Source organism: Lepisosteus platostomus, chromosome 16 (assembly GCF_059453375.1).
Source record: "Lepisosteus platostomus isolate fLepPlt1 chromosome 16, fLepPlt1.hap1, whole genome shotgun sequence".
Lineage (NCBI taxonomy): Eukaryota > Metazoa > Chordata > Actinopteri > Semionotiformes > Lepisosteidae > Lepisosteus > Lepisosteus platostomus.
The window spans coordinates 16,639,503-16,651,553 of NC_142626.1; the positions used below are offsets into that span (position 1 = coordinate 16,639,503).

General features: G+C 38.8%; 1 long non-coding RNA gene across 1 annotated transcript; it reads left to right on the top strand.

Annotated features, from left to right (window-relative positions):
• The first annotated feature begins 5,935 nt into the window (after positions 1-5,935).
• LOC148646977 (uncharacterized) lies at positions 5,936-8,048 on the top strand. Its single transcript, XR_015927777.1, has 2 exons — positions 5,936-6,131; positions 7,836-8,048. It is a non-coding gene; the product is annotated as an uncharacterized LOC148646977 (long non-coding RNA).
• Positions 8,049-12,051: the final 4,003 nt, after the last annotated feature.

Below are 12,051 nucleotides of genomic sequence, written 5' to 3' on the forward strand. Positions count from 1 at the left end.
TGGATTTGCACTGTGTGATAGTGTACTGTACATCTTGTCATTCTTCTTGGCAGAATTAGTTAATGATCCAAACTCGTCAAGCTTCTCCATCACTTTTCTATGGGATTCAAATCTGGGCTTTGACTGGGACTGGACCACTCAAGGACAATCAATCTTTTCTTGTCAGACCTCTTCAGTGAGGTTTTGGCCTTGTGTTTCAGGTCACTATTCATAATGGAGAGTGAATTTTTACCCATTGTTTAGTTTAGTGAGTCAAAAATGTTTTGCTGTAGGATTTGCCAGTACTTTATGTCATTCATTATATCACATGTATTGTATCACCAGCCTTGGGCCCAACAGTGTCTGCTGGGCTAAACTCCGGGTTATTGGAGATGTAAAAACATCTACAAGAGAGTGAGGCAAGAAAAATGAAGGATAAAGACCAAATAACATGAGGGCAGGGATAATAACACTGAATTTGTTACTGCCTGAGCTTGGAAAAACCTCAGTAAAACAGAGAAGATTTGGGGTTTATCTGCAAAATCCTTTCTATTCATGACAACTCAAGGAGGATCTGTTACTGCTGTATATATGCTGTATGAATTGTGTTTTATGCAAAAGGCTGATTAGTCACTCAGGAATCACAAAGAAATATTTTAATAAGCTCAGAATAAGAAAAAACACCTGAAGAAGGCTCCATGGCCGAAACGTTGTGTTTTTTCTCTCTGACGCAGCTACCCACATAAAATACATATGTTGGGTTGATGTATTTTGTGTTATTGGGTTTATGTAGTATTTTTATTGCATGCATTTAGTTGTGTGAGCTTTCCAAACCAAATTTCATGCAACTATTTGTTATGGCAAATAGTTTTGAGCTTGAACTTGAACTACACTGGCCTAACTTGCAGGATCAATCAGTCCACTTACTCAGGATTCATACTCTTCAAGATAAGTAAATATAGAGTTATTATTGTTTGTGCAAATTCATATTATTGGATGCCGTGGTAAACATTCTTAAAGTGTCACAGGTCTAATAACCAGCAGCTCAAGAATTTGACTGAACACCTGTAACAGGGTTGTGGTGCTGGAATAACTCTGGTCCTGCTTTGACAGTGGTCTCAGATCAATACCCCTTGAGTGAGAGCCAGAGGACCAGCTTAGGGATCTTTCGTTTAATTATTTTGAGGCTTAAAGGAAATGCCACAAGCCAAGTTAGTACTAGTCTCGACAAAGAAGACAGAAGACCTTTGTTCTTCTTGTGAAATGGAAAATTACGCCTGTGTCTGAAGAGCAGAGATGAGGTTCTGTACTGAACACTGAAGCAGCCATGTGAGAATGTTTTGTAGGTGCCCCTGTCAACAGGTCCAGTTGCCGGTCATTTCGTTTAGACAGAATTCCCACACGGCTCTCAGAGCACTGGGATAGTGCAGTTCAGTACCAGCAGCCATATCACTCTGCAGCTCAATACTGGGCCCCTTGCTCTTCAGCATTTACATGTTCCTACTTGGTCAGCTTTTAAGATCACATGGCCTCAGCTTTCATTTTTACGCTGACGATACTCAAATATACATCCATACCAAACCTGACACTGATGTGGCTGTCTCTATTCTATCAAATTGCATCTCTGACATAAAAATTTGGATGACTCAAAACTTCCTTCATCTTAACTGCGACAAGACTGAAGTCATGCTTATTGGCACCCCCCATCAACTTCTTAAAGCCAGTCCTGTAACCCTATCTGTAGATGGCTCTGTACTTGAGCTTCAATCAAAATGGAAAAACCTTGGGGTTATATTTGATTCTGGCTTAACATTCGACCCACATGTGCAGCATACTGTCAAAACATATTTTTTTCACCTTAAAAATATCCCAAGTCTACGCCCTATGCTATCATTAACTGTGGCTGAAAAGCTGATCAACATATTTGTATTCTCTCGAATTGACTACTGCAATGCTGGGGTATCTCAATGTACTCTGAATAAACTGCAGTATGTCCAAAATTCAGCAGCCAGAATCCTGACCAGGTCTAGTGCAAGTTTTCACATTACTCCTATCCTGGAGTCCTTGCACTGGCTTCCGGTCAAATTCCATGTAGACTTTAAAATCCTCATGCTCACCTATAAGGCTCTACATGGCTTGGCACCTCAATACCTGTCTGAACTATTATCGCCCTACTCCCCACCTCGCAACCTCCGCTCTTCAAATTCTGCCCTCCTTACTGTCCCCCAAGCCCGTCTACATTGTATGGGTGACAGGGCCTTCTCCTGTTATGCCCCCAAGCTCTGGAACTCTTTGATATCAGAGAGTCACCTTCTCTAAACTCCTTCAAATCCAGACTCAAAACTTTCTTCTTCAGAAAAGCCTTTACTTAACTAGTTCCATTCTTCACCCCTCTGCTCTTCTTAGTACCACCTTCCATGGTCTCCTCTATTATTATTGTTGTATTGTTGTAATTGTAATTGTGTCTTATCTTGTGTGTTCTTCTTATTTATTGTTATTGTCATCCTGTAAAGCGCTTTGAGAAGCCAACTTTAAAGGCGCTATATAAAATAAAGTTTTATTATTATTATTATTATTATTATTATTATTATAACTGGCAACCCACTGAAGCTAAGCAGGTTTGAGCCTGGCCAGTACCTGGATGGGAGACCTCCTGGGAAAAACTAAGGTTGCTGCTGGAAGAGGTGTTAGTGGGGCCAGCAGGGGCGCTCACCCTGTGGCCCATGTGGGTCCTAATGCCCCAGTATAGTGACGGGGACACTATACTGTAAATAGGCTCCGTCCTTCGGATGAGATGTAAAACCGAGGTCCTGACTCTCTGTGGTCATTAAAAATCCCAGCGTGTTTCTCGAAAAGAGTAGGGGTGTAACCCTGGCGTCCTGGCCAAATTTCCCATTGGCCCTTACCAGTCATGGCCTCCTAAAATCCCCCTCTTTGAATTGGTTCATCACTCTGCCCTCCTCCCCACTGAGAGCTGGTGTGTGGTGAGCGTTCTGGCGCACTATGGCTGCCATTGCATCATCCAGGTGGATGCTGCACATTGGTGGTGGTGGAGGGGAGTCCCCATTACCTGTAAAGTGCTTTGAGTGGAGTGTCCAGAAAAGCGCTACATAAGTATAACCAATTATTAATTATAATTAGTTCACTGAGCACTGAGAGTGTAGTTATTCATCCTCCGGTCCCCCCTAGTTGTGACTAGCGGGACTTCAGGTGAAAAAAATGACCGCTGTGTCGCAGACCCTATTAATAGGAGAGCACCTCCTACAGGACAGCTAATGGATCCCTGATACAGAGGAAGGTCTGCAGACTCCTGCTCTACAAGCACCACTCACAGAAACAATGTTATTATTGGTTTCTCATTGCAGAACTGACAAGGACTCTCATGCTTAGGCTCAGAGGTCACAAGTTTAGCCAAACATTGTGGTGATATTTAAGAAAGATATTTATTGTAATTTTTTAACTGGACACAGCACAGTCAAAGTGTTTATTTGAAACAACGTAATCAATTTAATCAATTACCCTATGTTCCAGTTAATTTAATTCTATCTTAGCTCATTACTGAAGCTGAATATACAGATCTAATTTTTTCCTGATATACAGTACTGAAGTACTGAAGCAGTCGTGATTTTCATTATTGTGCCAAAATATTTAACCTAATTTTTAGAAGATCAGTGTGTAAAAACAGCTAACGTTTATAACAAGCAAGTATTAATACTCTTTCTTTTTTCCATTTCAACTCCAGAGTCCAGTGGGCAGATTGTTCTGACTCAGTCTCCAGCTCAGTCTGTTCTGCTAGGAAGCTCTGTCTCTATCAGCTGTACAGCCAGAGTCAGTTAGCAGCTACCTGCACTGGTACCTGCAGAAACCTGGTCAGGCTCCACAGCTCCTGGTTTATTTGGCAACAAACTGTCAGTCTGGGGTTCCTGATAGATTCACTGGCAGTGGGTCTGGAACAGCCTTTACACTGACAATCACTGGAGTCCAGGCTGAAGATGCAGGAGATTATTACTGTCAGCAGAGCAATAGCGGGTAACACAGTGATACACGTCTGTACAAAAACCTCCCTCAGCTCTACAGGAGCTGCTCTGGCTCATCAACAGGAACTACAGAGGACTGAGACTGAGAACAGCTGCAGAGCTGCTGCAAGTGAACTGAGCACCACTAAGTTTGTACATAATGTATTAAACTTTTATATTAATGTTATAGTCATTTTTTACCCAAATTACTTCTACATGTATCCACATTATAAAATGAAATTGAAAATGAAAAATAATTAGTGACTTGTGCTTTGAACAACTACAGTAAGCAGATAATATGTTATTCATTCTTGACAAAATTTAAAAGTACATCTTTTTAGCATTTTAAACAATATTATATATGGTTTATGTTTATTCCGATGATAACTTCCATCACTGAGAAGAGAAAGCAAAAGCTGCTGAGTTAATTTCTTATTAACATGTGGGACTGCCTTTTCACAGGACACTGGATCTGTTAGAATGACAATCAGATGAATCAGGAGCCTGATGACACTGAAGCTCTTGATTCTCCTTCTGGTGTGTTTATTGTCACATAGAAACACAATCATTACAGACTGCAGATTTCAAAACTGACCACAAGAGGGACAGATCACTGCTACCTGCACCGTGCAACAGCACATCAATAAAGCCAACAAAACACATTGCAGTTCATTGCAGATTGTTGGCATTTGTCTCCTCTGTGCCAATGGTTGCCTTCCTTACTAAGCATCTTAAGAAGGATTCCTGAAATGCCCTAAATTAAAACATTTTTTTAATAATTAAACACAGTATAAAATATACAAAAAAGATTTAGGTGTAATATAAACATTTGTGTTTGCAAATTCTATAACTTATACACTTAATTCAATTGTGTTCATTTGAAAATAATCAGTCATGCACTCCAAAACAGAAGGAAAGCTCAAACACAAGATCATAAAGCCCAACTTATAAATCTGAAAGTCTGTGTGAAAAAGAACAGTGATGTACAGTTATTAAAGTCCTCATCTCACACCTACAGTCTCTCACCGTCTTTACTGTCTGAGCTCACAGTGACCCTGTGTAATATCCCAGATCATCCTGAGCCCGAAGACCACACTCAGTCAATCAGAACAGTTTGTAGATGGGGTTTGACTAACATTGAAGAAAAATATTAGAGTAATGCAAGAATTTCATATTTATACTATTTTCAAACAATAGGGAAAATAAGTTTCATGCACATGTTCAAACATGAAAACAGAATTAACGAAGCGAGAAATTAAAATATTTTTTCATATCCGTACTGTATTCTGTTACTTATTTACTGTCATTATAAGAAATCCCCAGTGTTATCCATAGTTATTAATTTCACATAAAAGATAAATTTATTCAATTTTTTTTCTGATATCGTGGTATTTGTTTCAAATATTGTAATGTTAATGAAATTAGGTTTTCCCATATTCTAAATGCATTTGTTTAGATACAACATGTCAATAAAATAATCTAACAAACTAAACAGGTACAGACAATTCACAGAGTTTAATATATAGTCTTTCATTGATTTACAGTACAAAAAGTGACAAAGTAATCATAAAACACAATTCATCTTTTTTCGTGAGTTTCAGGTCTGTGATTGTAGTTTGGACTTGTGATTCACGTAATTTTCGTTTTTTTAACCCCCGGTTTTTGGCCCCTGGGCAAAGCCCTTAACCCCATCTGCTCCAGGGGCACTGTATACAATGTGTAAGATGACCAGAGGAAGGGTCATCCAGGACAGGTATTTCAGGAGTGATCTGCTCACTATACTTGAATTAGACCTGACCAAGATGGCCGCTAAGAGAAGTCAGATGGAAAGGGCTTAGGCCGAAAAACAACGAGACACAGGTGTGTCTCAGCAGGAAATAAAATATATATGCCCTGGAAACAGTGAACCGGCGTGGAAGACAGTGGAAGTCAGTTGGTATTGGGACAGATTTAAGGATAACGGATTCACGGAAGAAATAAAGGTTTACGGTTTACGGTTTACGATTTAGATACGGCATGGATTGGTGGAACTTTACGGACTTTGGAACTCGGACTGAATAAGGATTGAGAGAACGGATTGTGGACTGGCTTGGAAACGGAGAAAAGCTCCACGAAAATTAAAGAAGAGAGCGTGGTGTAAGTACTGTTGTCTCTATCACATAAGCCTTTCCCCCGGAGGCACCACAAATGGCTGACCCTGCGCTCTGACCCCAGGCTTCTCTCTCTCACCGGAGAGCAAGCTGGGGTATGCAAAAATAAATTTATTATATAATTATTTAAACAAGAAATTGTATATGGACAATAAAGTGATCTTATCTTATACTTCATGATATAGACATTTTGTTGAATGCCAAGTAATGTCTAATTCATTTTTTTCCAAGCATTTATTTTCATTGAGTTTTAAATGAACTCTATTATAGGTGTAGAAGGCTAAATGCCAGTGAAACCTTCAAGGATGATATAGATGGGGAAATTTACTGAGGCATCAGTATTCAGTCCCCTAAGGCAGGCATTACTGAGAAGCAAATTTGGCAGTAATTACTGTTGTCAACATTCCTGGATACAGTATGTCTCCCTCAGATGTGAACAGCAGGATGGTGTAATTGTTTGTTCTTCCTGGCAAAACTGCTTCAGTCCTCATTTGGTCTGTTAAGGGTTTGATTATGAACTTTAGCTGTCAAGCCTCTCCATCACTTTTCTATGGAATTCCAGTCTGGGCTTTGACTGGGACTGGAACACTCAAGGACATTCAGTGTCTTCGTGTCAGACCTCTTCAGTGTGGCTCTGGACGTGAGCTATGGGTTATTGTGCTAATGAAAAGTTAATTTTCTACTCATTTTTAATTTATTGGGTAAGTCAAATATGATTTCTAGAATTACACAGACTTTACTTGGTCCATTTCTACCCATACAAATGAGTTACTGTATCTGATGGCAGTACAGGGTATCAGTATCAAATTACTGGGTAAACATGTATCCACATTATTAAATGAAACTGAAAATTAAAGATGATTTGTACATTTAACAGCTAAATAAATGTTATACATTCTTACAATTTAAAGAAATAAAAATATAGCTGTAATAAATATAGTTAAATATAAACAATATTAAATATTATGTATAGTTTTAGTTTATAGTTTAATGATAACCTCAATCACTGAGAAGAGAAAGCAATAGTCTATTTTTTTTATTTCTTAGCCTGTTCACAGGACACAGGATCTTTTAAAATGAATCAGATGAAGCAGTAGCCTGAAGACAGAGAAGTTCTTGATCATTCTCCTGGTGTGTTTATTGTCAAATTTAACCACAATCGTTACAGACTGCAGTTTTCAACGCTGATCACAAGAGAGACAGATCACTGCTACCTGCACTGTACAACAGCAACTTGATCAAGCCAACAGAACAGCCTGCAGTTCTCACCCTTCACCCTTCTCTCATTGTTGGCTTTGTCTCTTCTGTGCCAATGGTTGCATTGCTTTCTAAGCACCTGAAGAAGGATTACTGAAATGCCCCAAATGAAAATATTTTAATAATTTAACAAAATATAAAATACACAAGTATGGAAGTGCATTGCAGACACCAAGGGAAAAAAAACGCCCCTTTATCTCATAATTGTGATATGCTGACGAGTTCCAATGCTCCCACAATTATTCCTTCCGATTCCACGACACATTCCACACATGGAAGGAGCTCGTCAGGACCATCTATAACAAGATCAGGCTGGGCTTATCAGCTTCATGAAGAAGTATTCCTCAGGGCTCAGACATTGAGTCAATAACCCTAGTGTCTGTTTGCTCTCTATTTCAGTTTCCAGAAGGTAACTACAGTTTTTTTTTCTCAGTTTCTGGTCTCCCAGCTCCAGTTCCCAGACCTTGCCACCGCTAATCATCTATCAACCCGCCCTGACCTCATCCCAGACCCATCTGCCATTCCTGCGCATCTCTCCTGCCTTCCGTTTCCTACCTGCTTCATCTGTGCATCTCAGCCGTTGACAATCCCTCCTTCTATTTCCCATTGTCATCATCCAATAAACGCCTTAGTCTTCACCGCTGAACAGGCTCCAGAAATAATTACTTCGCCGTGCCCCGTTTCCACCCACATGCCCAGCATAACAGTAATTGCGAGAAAAGTACAGGTATTTCATAATTACGAGATAATTTGTTATTTTATAATTACGAGATAGTTTTCTTGTAATTACAAAATAGCAATGCTTAAGTCATTGTATGTACAACCTGTTATGTTGTGCACTGAACACATTTAGAAGCTACAGTGAGCTCGGCTGGCACTTTCGGTTTAATGATATCAAGCGCTGCAGAATTTGTATGGATCTACTTTTGACTGGGGTTTAGTCATAATGAAATTGCCATTTTAAGCAAATATGAACAGAATTATTACAAGCATGAGGACTAGTTGTGTGGGATTTAGAGATTAAAGCAACGCTGGTTCTGTTATATACACGTGCAAGCAGTTCCACTGCTTTAAACTGTAAGTCTGCACGTAGAAATATTATAGGTATTATATGACAACTGTGCTATTGCGTTATCACATGAAGTACATGAGAATTACTACCTCGTAATTACAAGATCATTAATTATAAGATAACGGTGAGATTTTTTCCCCTTGGTTGCAGCAATACGTTTCCGTACAAAATCATCCTTTTTAGGTATAATATTAAAATTTGTGTTTGCATATTCTATAATGTATTTCATACAATTAATTCAATTCTGATCATAATAATTCCTACACTCTGTAACAGAAAGAAAGCTCAAACACAAGATCATAAAGCCCAGCTTAATTATCTGAAAATCAGTCTGTGTGAAAAAGAACAGTGATGTTATTAAAGTCCTCATCTCACACCTACAGTCTCTCACTGTCTCTACTGTCTGAGCTCATAGTGACCCCGTGTAATATCCCAGCTCATCCTGAGCCCCCAGTCCATATACTGTACAGTAGGTGGGGTTTGATTAACATTGAAGAAAAATATTAGAGGAATCCTATATTTTCATATTTATACTATTTTCAAACAACAGGGAAAATAAAAGCTTCAAGTACATATTCAAACATGAAAACAGAATTAACAAAGTGAGAAAATACAATATTTTATATTAATACTGTATTCTGTTATTCAGTTATTTAGTGTACAAGAAATCCCCACTCTTACCCACAGTTATTTATTTCACATACAGTACAAGACAAATTTGCACATTTTTTGTGATATTGTGGCATCTGTTTCTAATCTCGCCATTTTTAAGAAATAAGGTCTTTCTGTAAATTAGGCCATTTCCCACATTCAGAATATTTTTGTTAAGATACAACATGTCAATACAATAATCTAACAAACTATACAGGTACAGACAATTCACAAAGTTTAATATATAGTCTATCATTGATTTACAGTACAAAAAGTGACAAAGTAATTATAAAACACAATTGATCTTTTTCAGGAGTTTTCGGTCTGTTGGTTGTAGTTTAGTCTTGTGATTCAAGCAATTTTTAGGTTTTAAAGCTTGAAATAAATGATTACATTCTTACATTTGAAAATAACTAAGGCTTTTTTCATACCACAAAGCTTTCCTACTTATACATATAAATGAGTAGTATTAAGTACAAGTAAAACTGTAGTACTACAAAGTACCATGTACCTCCTGCCAATGATATCAGCTTTTGTTGAATTCCAAGTAATGTGTCTAATGTAATTTTTCAAGTGCTTTTTTTAATTGCATTTCAAAAGAACTCTGTTATACAGTAGGTGTAGGGGGATAAATATCAGTGAAACCTTCGAAGATGCCAAAGACTGTGAAATTTACTGAAGCATCAATATTCATTCCCCTAAGGCAATCACTGTTGGAAACTAATTTGACAATAAATACTATTGTCAACATTCCTGGATACAGTGCATGTCCCTCATTGTGTACAGCAGGATGGTGTAGTAAAATCATATTTATTCTTCCTGGGAAAGCTGCTTCAGTCCTCACTTGGTTTGTTGAGGGTTGATTATGAACTTCAGCTGTCAGGCTTCTCCATCACTTTTCTATGGTATTCAAGTCTTTGACTTGACTGGGAATGGAACACTTAAGGACATTCAGTCTCTTCCTGTCAGACTTCTTCAGTGTGGCTCTAGACTTCGAGCCATTGCACTAAAGAAGAGTGAATTGTCTATTCATTTTTAATTCACTATTACTGAATTTATTAAAACATGTTTTCCTCTACAGTATATTTTTGCCTCTATCCATACTGCTCCGCTGAGAGCAGCTTATAGTCAGGGATGGACCCTATGCAGATACAGGGAACTCAAAGAGCTGCAAGCAGAAGAGACAGGGAAATCCAAGGTTGAAGTCCAAACAAACAACAGGTCAAAAAGCCAAAAAGTCTTGGAGCAATAAGTATCCAAGGGAAAATCCAGAAATCGTGGTTAAAAGACAAGGCAAAAGTCCATGGGCCAAAAGGGGACAGCAGAGAGAATCTCATGGTAAAACAGGATGTGTAACCTTCAGGTGAAAACCTAAGACTGAGCAAGGATGTGTCATGATCGTAAACTCCTCCTTTAAGGAGGAGTTTACTCGATGGCATCGGCTTCACCATAGCGTCCTGACCATCTGGGACTGGGACTGGAGCGTCTGGTCCTGTTACCCCCTTTTTATTCCCCCGCTCCGGCTTTTAACTCTGTTTGTCTGTCAGGATGGATTACCTGGTCTTGGACATTTGCTACACTCTCTGATTTGCCTCGGATTCCCTCGGATTGTTTGCCTCAGCCACACCTCCCCCGAACACCAGCGCACCATGGGCATGCCCCCTGTTTTCCTTAGGGAAAAGGAGGTTTTATTTAGGGATCTGGGTGTTATGATGCACATTCTAGTACATAATGATGAACATCACTATGATTAAAGAAAAAAAGTCATTTGTGCCTCTTGAACACTTCATCATTAATTTGGTTCAAAAGCGAGTTGATGTGTACAGTATAAGAACAGACTTCAGCTAAAAATGTAGTGAAGTTACAAACCATAATTTCTAAAAATAATTTATTTAAAAAATATATTTATTTAAAAAATATACCTTAACACATACAATATGGCCTCAGCTGATTGTACTTTATCATGTTCTCCATATAAATCTGTTTTTTCATGGATGTTTTAATACTAAACTGCTAATCTTACTCTATTCAAAGACAAACATTTTTCTTGGAGTGTCCATTGTAATGATTCATTGCCATTCAGGGACGCCAAATATGTAATCATAGTGTCTCTCTGAAGGCACCAGTTCTGTAGGGTTTGGGCATTTACTGAGACAATTATTAATTGTAGCAGTAAATCACAAAGTTGATTCTTTTGATGGCTTTAGAGTCCAACCATGCGATATAACTGAAACAACGCGCACACACAGGTACTAATACACAACGATACATTTATTAATTCATAGAATTGGCATGTAAACCTAACAGATCTTATCGAGAGGGTTTTCAGAATAGAAAAGATATATATTCATTCAGTTACAAAGAGTTACACATATCAAGAGGACATACGTTCAGTATATCATTCATTTAGACCGTTTCGTAAACTTGGTTACAACTTCTACATTAGATACTCAAAACAAGTACATAACTCTTAGGAATTAAATTGATATCAACTGGTTTGGATAACAATTGAATTCTCGAGCTGTAATGCATTGAAGTTGAATACTCATCCAATTTCTGGGGATTCAGATCTCCTGCGGGCATAAAGAAACAGTTGCAGGCTGTTGCTGTCCAATCCGCGCTCTCTGGCTCCGTGCCAGGCTGTGCTGTGCGGCTTGCGACGGTGTGCTGCTGATGCTCATTGTTGGCTTTAACTAGCAAAGTTTGTGCACAGGAGAAAAGATGACTGTGGGTCCCAGCAAGTCAGGAGGAGGACCGGTTCGTTCCTGATGAAGAGCTAGTTCTGAATAGTAATTCAGCTGTCCACAGTTCCGACCTGTTCACGAGGCCTGCTGCTGGTTACTCTCTGGCAACCTCCACTCTAGACTCTTAGAACAAAGGAAAGTTCTGGCACTCGGACACACTGGCCGTTCCGTGGTTGTCCGGG